At 35.7% G+C, this 9,654-nt stretch overlaps 1 long non-coding RNA gene across 3 annotated transcripts; it reads left to right on the top strand.

Moving 5' to 3' along the window:
• Positions 1-1,685: 1,685 nt before the first annotated feature.
• On the top strand, positions 1,686-4,577 carry LOC143433526 (uncharacterized). 3 transcript variants are annotated; one of them, XR_013103127.1, is made up of 3 exons: positions 1,686-2,706; positions 3,491-3,634; positions 3,950-4,537. It is a non-coding gene; the product is annotated as an uncharacterized LOC143433526 (long non-coding RNA). The 3 variants fall into 3 exon arrangements; XR_013103129.1 differs by lacking the exon at positions 1,686-2,706 and adding an exon at positions 2,986-3,244 and having other exon boundaries at positions 3,950-4,577; XR_013103128.1 differs by lacking the exon at positions 3,491-3,634 and having other exon boundaries at positions 3,950-4,547.
• The last annotated feature ends 5,077 nt before the right edge of the window (positions 4,578-9,654 follow it).

Raw genomic sequence — 9,654 nt, forward strand, 5'->3', positions numbered from 1 at the left:
AACATCACCACCTGTCCCAACATCATCAGCACCATTCACAGTCCCATCACAACCCGCCGCAGCATCAACCTCAACTTATAGTGAACGTCAATCAATCAAGTGTTCATTCGCCTCAACCTTACAACACTGTGGTTACGAGTAATACACCACGCTTTGTGCCGAATGCTGGTGAGTACAAATTGCCAACTTTTTCTTTTATTTCTTTTCATATTTATACATGTCCAGCTTGTGTTCGTTATTCGTTACATTTCTGTGTTTTTATACCTAGTCAGAGTTCAAACTATATTTCTGATATTTGTACGAGGTTAGGTTTTGAGGTTAGGATAGCCATGCGGTCCATGTGGCTATCCATTGGCGAGATTTTGTAAAAATGTCGTGGATCAGGTATTTATTTTATCCCCCGCATTATTTTACACGTATTAACCGTTTCCTTTCTCCCCGGTATTTATTTTATCAATGGATGTATTAAGAGGATACTGGAACTCTTAATTGGCAAAAGGAAGCTTTACTTCGGTTTAAGTTAATTGACTTTTTGATATAATTATAATTTCATTATTACGAATATATTGAGATTATATATTTATTTAGATGGCTTATGTAGAGATTTGATTTTCAAATAATTTCTGCATATAACATTTTTTATTTGATTAAAATGTTTATTGCTTATTTGTGGTATCAAAATGTTTAAAAATTTATATCTTTAATCTCATTTTTTGTATGTTATCTCGATATAATGATACCTTATGCTTTCTGATTTTTTAGCTTGATTGTTAGCCATATCTATTTTACGTTATATTTTTCAATATTCAGGTCGGTATATCATCGATTGATAAACACAAAAGGAAACTAACTTAATGAAATTATAGAAGCCATGTTAAAGACATCGTAATTATGCTAGTTCTACTACTATTCAGTATATCGAATTTATGTATTTAACAATGTTTACTCTAACATATTCAGTGATGTATAATTTGTTTTATTATTATTTTTCTTTTCATTTAAACAATACGTTGCATTTGAAATAGATTTTAACGCTCTTGAGATATTTTATTTTGCTGAATTTTCATGAATAAACTTATACATAACGTTGAAAATATTAAATGCGAATAGGAATTGTTAGTGTTAATTGTAATTACTATGCTATTAAGCGGAATTTACCTTTTTTCCGATGTACTAACCTAAATATTGACGATACGGAACGTAAATCGGTCTTAGGACAACATTATTAAAGACATTCGATGTTATTATTAAATGATATCTCAGTTATTGCTAACTTTGCAGTCAATTAATTTCGTTGAAAATTAATGGTTTTTAATTAGTTTCTTTCATCCGATCTCAATCTTGCTATGAATTCTAATCTCGAAAGAATCTAATTTTTACTGCACCAATCGAAGGAGAAATTTATGCATCCGATACGTGCATAAATAAAAACAAATGTAACGGGGTAGGGGAACAATCTGTTGAATCTTACGGAATAGTTTTCCTCGAGTGAATTGGGGATCACTTAACAGGTGAATTGAAATAGTAAAAATAATGAATATATAGGTCGTGTGAAAGGATGTGCGAAGAAATATCTCAAGAGAAAACAGGGAAAGAACTCGCGAAAGGAAAAGAGAAGGAGAATAGGATGAAATGAGGCGACATAACTAACTTGCCGAAGGTTTACGAAAACATCCGAGCATCGAGTTCGGGTGTATATCGCGCGTAGTCTGTGTACATGTGGCAATCAAGCCACACGGTACGCACGTTTCTCGCTCTCTTTTTTCCTTTCTTATTTGACTTCTAGTGAAAATAATCGAGTACAATTTCACCACGAGTATACAAAAGTTCACGATAATACGCTAAGAAACCGTGCATAATATCATTAAAGGATCATCGTACTTTTTTTTTTTACGGGGTAGTATTTTCAAGGCTGTCTCGCGCGTAATCCTATGATTGGAAATAAGACGGTCAGAAATACGTCTTTTTCTTCGAGAGATTTTGATCGAGCCAATTTACACGCTCGTGAAAATTTTACGATTTGTACCTTGTGCATAGTAATTACCTGCAAAAAACGAATCGTGTTATCTGTGTATCACGTTACGAAATTATAGTTACAAGCAGCATATGGTTGTTAGAGAACGCGTGTTGAAGTGTGTGAACTTACGTAGGAGAACGTGTTCACCGTAATTGTCGTGTAATGTGAGGATCACGTATAAGAATAGAATACGAAAAATAATATTTCTCGATAGTTGACAAGCGAAACGGTTTCTTTTTCTGAAGTTGGTGATTTACTGCACGAGAGTGAGTTTAATGATAGTAGTAACAGTAGCAGCAGTGGTATTGCCGGGCCTCGTAGTTACTAACTTGTACGAAAACATCGTCTTAACCAGTATCACATCGTCTTTGCTGCCACGGAGGTTATATAATTTCGACGAGCGGTCTTTTCGTTTGCGAAGCACGAGGTGTGCCCATTCATTCAGATTAGCCGTCACTGTTCTTTTAAGTATTCGCGCCATACGGGGCGTATATCCTTCAACGAAGATACCTCGTGTGTTAACTTCGTATGTTTGAGCACGACAGTGGATAGGATCGCCAGTGGGCAATCACGCTGCTAAACATGCTCTCAATCGTCACCATTTCTTATCATCACTAACAATAACGGTCATAAGAAAACTTGGGCCAGACATAGAACAGCGTACAAGCCGAAAATGTCCACGGTGGTAGGTAAGTTGAATGTCACGCTATGTTCGCGGGAGCAGTCTGCTCGCATGATCAAATGTTTTTACAGTGGTTGTACATTTCCCGTACAGACTGATGCTCTTCTCCTAGATAGTAATCTATTTTCTTGCTCATATTTACAATTGATTGTTACTAACGCGTTAATTTTATTTAAACATCGCTCCTATAAATACACCAACAATAATAGTTCTTCTTTTTTTAATGCTTAGTGTTTTGCGTTATTGTATGTGAAAATAATTTGTTACGTTGTTATCGAAAAAAAACGATAAATTGTGAAACGAGTATCGAGTGACATGATACTTGCAATGAGTTTCGGGAGATGTCGCATGAGTCAGTAATCACTTGCCAGGTGACGACTTGCTTAACAGCGGTGTGTCACGTGTATCACGAGAGTCACGATTCCTAAAATTGTCTGATATTTTTCAAACGGTCAATATCGTGTATAGAAGCGTGCAATATATAACGCGCAAACACGTGCCGAAATTCTACAGTAAAAATAACTATAAACATACGAAACTTAACTGTATGTATAATCACTTATTTATGCTTATGATACGTTCAAACGACGTACAGAACATTTATGTGTATAATGATTTATTCATGATCGTCCTGATGAGGTCGGTACGAGGGATTAAATTTACGAAATTTAATATCGTTTATGCAACTTAACTTGCAATGAAATTGTTGTACAATAATATTAGAAACAAAAATCGAATCTAATTTCTGATTATGCATTATTACAATATACAATGAAAGAAATTGTTCACAGTTAGGTTAAGATTCTGCTGATGTTGTCAAGGTCTTCTGTCTGGTCTTGTTGAGTAATGTCTGTTCATTGTAAAGGCCATCACGGACGGAATTGCATAATCCACAAGACAACCAATAAAATCAAGCTTAGTAGAGAAATGCGCCGGTAATTAATTCTAGCACATATGGTTTGAAATTGTATTCTCATATGTTCCATTGTCTGGTCATCTGTTTAGTTTCATTGAATGGCAGACGTGTAAAGTATACTTACGTTCACGACTGTGAATCATGACTTTGCAGAGATAGCAATCCTGTATCATTTTCAGTATTGTTTCAATGGTTCGAATATTGAATATTATCGATTTTCAATTGTTATTAGTAAAAAAGAGCGGCTTACGGTTCTTTTATCAGCTGACGTTATAGTTTTCCGAGTTAAGATTAAATGGTATTGCAAGTACATTGTGCTTTTCTTCTTATTTAGATCGAAATCTGCGCCACGAGTATGATTCGTGATAATAAGAAGCAAGGAATTAAAGAAAATTTTTTGTTATAAATTAAATCTATTATAACAAGTTTAAAATGTTTTTCTTTGTTACATATGTTTCAAATGTCGTCGTACATAAAAAAATTGTAACTCCGATGGTTATGAAACAATTGAAACTTTCCTGCATTAAAATATGGATTTTGTAATGTAATCACGTTGATTCTGTAATCTAACCTGGAGACCTAGCTTTGGATTAGATTTTATGTGGATTTCAGGTCATTGGATTTCAACTTCTGTGTGAATGCGATCTGTGAATTTGATTTTTAATAAAATAATTGAATTTCTTCAATGTTTTAATCAAGAATGTAATTTAATTTTCATTTACGTACCACGAAATGTTCCCTTCGCAGTTTTTGCCGTCTTAAAAAGCTACCTCCACCGCAATCTAATGGTAATGTTTTCTTTTCTACGATATTATAATAAAACAATTTTGTACGGTTGCTGATTTTCACGTCCATTTGAAGGTGGTCCTATATTTTGTGTTTCTTCTATGCACCATCCAACCATTTGCTTCTGTTGAACGGTCATCGCGAATATCCTTTCTCTTTCTATTTTGCTCATAGTAGTTCGAATATCTGTTGAAACAACATAAGCGTTGTAGATTTAAAATATTAGTCCTCTTAGCCATGTGCGTCTTTAATTAGTTTTGCTTCTGGAAATTTTTTAGTATCTTAACTGATCTGTCGAGTCCTTGTTTCTTTCTATGTAAGTGTAGATTAACAACGATTCGATTTACTAAGGAAAAGATGGTTGATTCAGATGTTATATAAGTTCAGTTACGTAGACGAATAAAAGAATATTTTTCCATTCCTAAAATTTTCAAATCTCAATAAAGGAAGGTAGTTAAGCATGGAAATTATAGATATCGGAGATTGTTCAATTATACCTTAAGATTCTAACACACCTGTCGCGAATATGAGGGAGGTGTAAAGAAAGAAGATATTGAAAATCTGATCCGTGTATACCCGGGACGATTTGAGCAGAACAACAAAGATCGTGACGATGTTAAACGGCAACAAGCACCGTCACGTGATTATGAGACGGTGGGTGAAAGGTGGTAGACGTCTGTGCATCGATTCGAATCGAAGCCAAAGCAAACGGCGAACCGGCAGAAATGTGCATTCCTGGCAAGGCCGCTTGTACGAGAAAGAGGCCATCAGACATCCGGGGAGAAACTAACCGTACTTTGCCCGCTTCTTACTGATCTCTTCGCTTCTTCAACGATCATGCTTTTACGGTTACGTTACACTTCATTCCCGTTCCCTTTCTGGATTCGTTAAACCCAACAGCTTGTTTAAAATCCTCGTCCATTTTTCACCTCCGACGTCCTTCAATTGAAATTTCGAATTCCTTCTAAAATCACGAAGAATCTTTCTTCAGAGGGAAGCCTTTCTTTTAACTCGTCCATTTTGCGTGTGGAGAACTTGACCGTTAGGACCGATTAGAACGTTGATAAAGATTAGGAAAAATATTTTGCACGATGTCGTTTTCTATTGGTACTTGAGTCCTTTGGTTTTGCAAAACATGACTGTCAATATAAGAGGTGTTTATAAATATGTAAAAATTATCAAAATGCATATGAAATCAATCTGTTAAAATTCCTTATGGTTGCTAGAATATTAAAAGAGTTCCATTATCCAGTGGCATGAATTTCACACGTACCCAGGATTCGAAAAATGATTATTTAAAAGCGGTAACGGTTTATAATAAAACGTGCTATCGCAATGAATTTTTAAGCTTGTCATGTCGACGTACTTTATTGTAAAACTAATTCTAGTCGCGTGGTCTCGCCGGCAATGCGATAAATGTCTATGAACCGAAATGCGAACATCGACTCATGTTTTGATTTTTTAATAGTTACAACTGATCATTGCGCTCAAGAATTATTGTCAAATATTAAACCGAGAAGTTACATGCAATTTTGATGTTTGATATATTTTTTAAACGCTACATAGTTTATGCATTTCATATTTTACGTCCAAAGCATAAGTAATATTAATTGTCTCGTTCCTTTTTATGGTTGTGCTGCGAACCTTCTATTAATTTATTTAAAATGGCATTAAAATAATATTCTTGGCACTGAAGACTTATTATGTTATATAATTTATTCATAGTAAGTTTACAGCGCGCCTTAACTTTGTGACATTTAACACGTGTATGTCGTATTGGTTGGTAAACCAGGTTCTGAACAGTTCCTGGTAGAAAGTGCACTTTTACGCATGGTTGAATAATTTTCATGTTGATATACAGATAGATATATATGCATTAACTAACCATAAAACAATTTTACTTTCAGTAATTTGCCGTTATTTTATTAAGTTGAAAATAAAAAGAAAATAAAACATGATATTTTTTTACAGTAAGTTAGAAATCTTCTCAAGATAGAACAGGTTGATCGTACCAGAAATTTTACTGGCAAATATAGCAATGGATGTTAATTTCAAGCCATAATATGTTTCTATTAGATTCGTTATCACATTTATTGCACTTCCTATCGTTCCAAAAAAATAATTATATTGCGCATATAGCGTTGCATTTGGTGGAATCATAATTCGATAGCGAGCTCTATACGTATTTTCCACGTTATTCCAATATGTTCGCATGCATTTCACTTTCAATGTCGACAGTATAAAAAATAATCTTCCTTTGAATTAAAAAATTCGATCCAATTTCAAGATAGAGAATATGTGAAAGCATTAGCAGTGCACATATTTAATGTATAAATAGAACTAGCGTAACATAACATTTTATAACTATTGATAATGTGATTTTTATTGATAATATTAAATAAAAAATTGAATTAAGTATTTAAATGAATTTGAGAAATTTTCTGTTGTGAATCTATTGTGCTGATGATTACACTTTTTAATTGTTCCATGAAAACAGATTTGAATAGCATATTATTTTATCGACCGAGTTGATCAATTTTGTTGGGACTATTTACCTATAGGTGGCAGTATGGTATGGAGATGTAATTTATCCTAGCATTTGCAATCGTGATATTCATTGTTGTTATGTCGTATGTCTGAGCATATGTAAAGCAAAATGTTCATATTTAACAGCTTACAAATTGCTTAATCACATTTGTCAAGTAAATTGATAATAATAATTATATATTAATTATAATTTTATATATATTATTTCCTTTGAGTGTCGTAGTTTGCACTATACCTAAATACTGCAACATCTGGAAGAAAAAAATGTTTCAAGTAAATGAAGTAAATCCGCAAATTGATGAATTTTCCGTTTCGTGCTCACGCGCATTCGATAAACCACGGTCGAGTCCCCGCTCTTGACCACGGTACCTTTCTGGTAGTTGGACGTCTCAAGGGACACAACTTGGATCGTTTCAGGGTTAGGACGCAATAGCGTAAAATGTAGTGACACCAAGGGTGGCAAGGCTGATAGAGAATGGTTGAAGGAGGTTGAACGTGTGTCGGTAAAGGAAGGATGAAGGGGCTGGAGGGGAAAGTGAAATTGAACATAAGAGAGAAAGCGGTGTAGGGGGTAGATGAGCGACCACGGAGGGTACGTAGGGGCGATGGGTCGTTGCCCGGATGGTGAAACGGGAAAGGCCGGTAAATATCGACCCTTCCTTCACAGAATTATCCTCTATCTTCGTCCAGACATACGTTAGCCCGCGTTACTCCTTACCTTCGCGTTTGCGACCAGCCTTTTTCCTCTCGTAGGCTTGTAACCTCCTACCGAACGCCCACGTAGAGAGGCAGAGTACTACTGCTCTCACACTACAAGATCTCCATGCTACCTTTCCAAGGTCAACGGCTCGAGGGCTCAAAGACCCCTGGAAACCGACTTCTATGGTCCGTGCGCACCTTCTGTGTCTACTTTCTTCTCGCTTTTTGCCTTCTTCATTTGTTCTGTAGGATTTCTATAAGGCACTTACAGTTTTGGTCAATATAGAATACCGAGGGTTTTATAGTTCTTCGAACACCTTTCGGAAATTGTACATTTCTGGAAAACTTGAACAAAAGCGGCTGTTTTCTCCCTAAAATTAACTTTCATGGTATTGTAACTTAAATTTTGAATAGGCTTAAAATTCAAATATATTCTATTCTACGGTAGAAAGTTTTCTGTAAGAATACTCGTAGTAACGATTGGCGTTGTATACTTTGTCGGCGTACAGTACAATGAATCATGGGACTCGAAAATTCACGGATTTTGTTTTATAGAAGGTAATTAACAGTGAATCATTGTATACTTTGGAAAAGTTTGCGACCATGCTTGATTTCCATGAATTCTTTTAACAAGCATGAGTCACTGACTATGTTTTCACCAGAGGACTTTGAACTACTGCGTCTCGTCTGGGTAAAATGTTTGAACCAAGACATTCGAAGGTTGCCGAAGGTTACGGGTTTATCTCTGTTTCATTCCCTCTTTCTTTGTCCTCCCCATGTACATTTCGTACGCCTTGAATGCACGGTTTACTGCTCATCCCCAATGTCCTTTGTATTTTCTTTTATCTAACTGAACGGTTACTTCTCCGCCTTCGTGCCTACCTGGACTTCATTCCTACCAAAATCGGAACTATGCGATGTGCCTGGAGTGCATATCTTTACATATATATTTACGACTTCAATATTTAAAAGTAGACATTTGTCTTTTTTTATTTACCGTTACGTTCAAAAGTAGTTTTGCTACTAAAAAGGAATGTCTATGGTTTGTCCTCTTAACATATTTAATTGGAAGTGCAATATTCTTGTTCTGTAATTTTTGTGTGACATTAAAAATTTCGAGCTCCGGTGCTAGTACTTAAATATAACCATCTCAAATGTAATATATCTGTAGAGTGGGACATTTCTTTTATTCTGTCATCGTTCGACAACGGACAAATCTTGAATTTGGCTTTTTAAATCATATTTTCGAGACACCTTACCCGAAGATGTAGGTCACGCACTCCCCTTCTTGCACCTATCCTAGACAAGCGAATCTAGGCTGTGGGCAGTACCGGGTGCATATAGGTATCGATCGTTGAACGGCGTTGCTGCAGCCTGGCCTGGTGCACCGGCAAAACTGGGTTACCCACCTAACCTATACACACGATTCCGTGGATCTTGTCCCTCGTTTGAACGAAGCCGAGCACGACTCTTGTATTTCTTCTTTGTATCCACGCGCTCGTGCATTTTCACCCACGCATGGCGCACGCTCTAGCACCTCTGCGACTTGTCACTCTTTTCTCGCTTCTTTGGTTTACTTCGACGTTCTGGTTGTCATTAAGAAATACACAGCAGTTCTAACCACCCCTTTTCTTACGACAGTAACGGTGAAATACCCACCATTGACAGCTAGTGTGAATATTCTACGATCATAGAAAATGCTTTAGTTCATTAAAGTTTGCTGCGTTGAAACAAGAAATTTTAGTAATTTAAATTCCTTTATGAGAACAGAGAACGTTATCGACTCGATTACAATACAGATGGTGCTGAAGTAATTAATATATGATTTTAAAATGGGAAGATATGCGATATGAATAGAAATTCTTTGTTGGTTTAGACATGAATCTTTATGTGCGTATGATCTTAATATATATTATTTTAAGAAGCACAGTGCGGAATCATGATATTATCCATTGGAAATGTGCAGTGGATTAAGAATTATGAAAAAACGAACATTATTGGTGTCTT

This window comes from Xylocopa sonorina, chromosome 3 (assembly GCF_050948175.1).
Source record: "Xylocopa sonorina isolate GNS202 chromosome 3, iyXylSono1_principal, whole genome shotgun sequence".
In the NCBI taxonomy this organism is placed as follows: domain Eukaryota; kingdom Metazoa; phylum Arthropoda; class Insecta; order Hymenoptera; family Apidae; genus Xylocopa; species Xylocopa sonorina.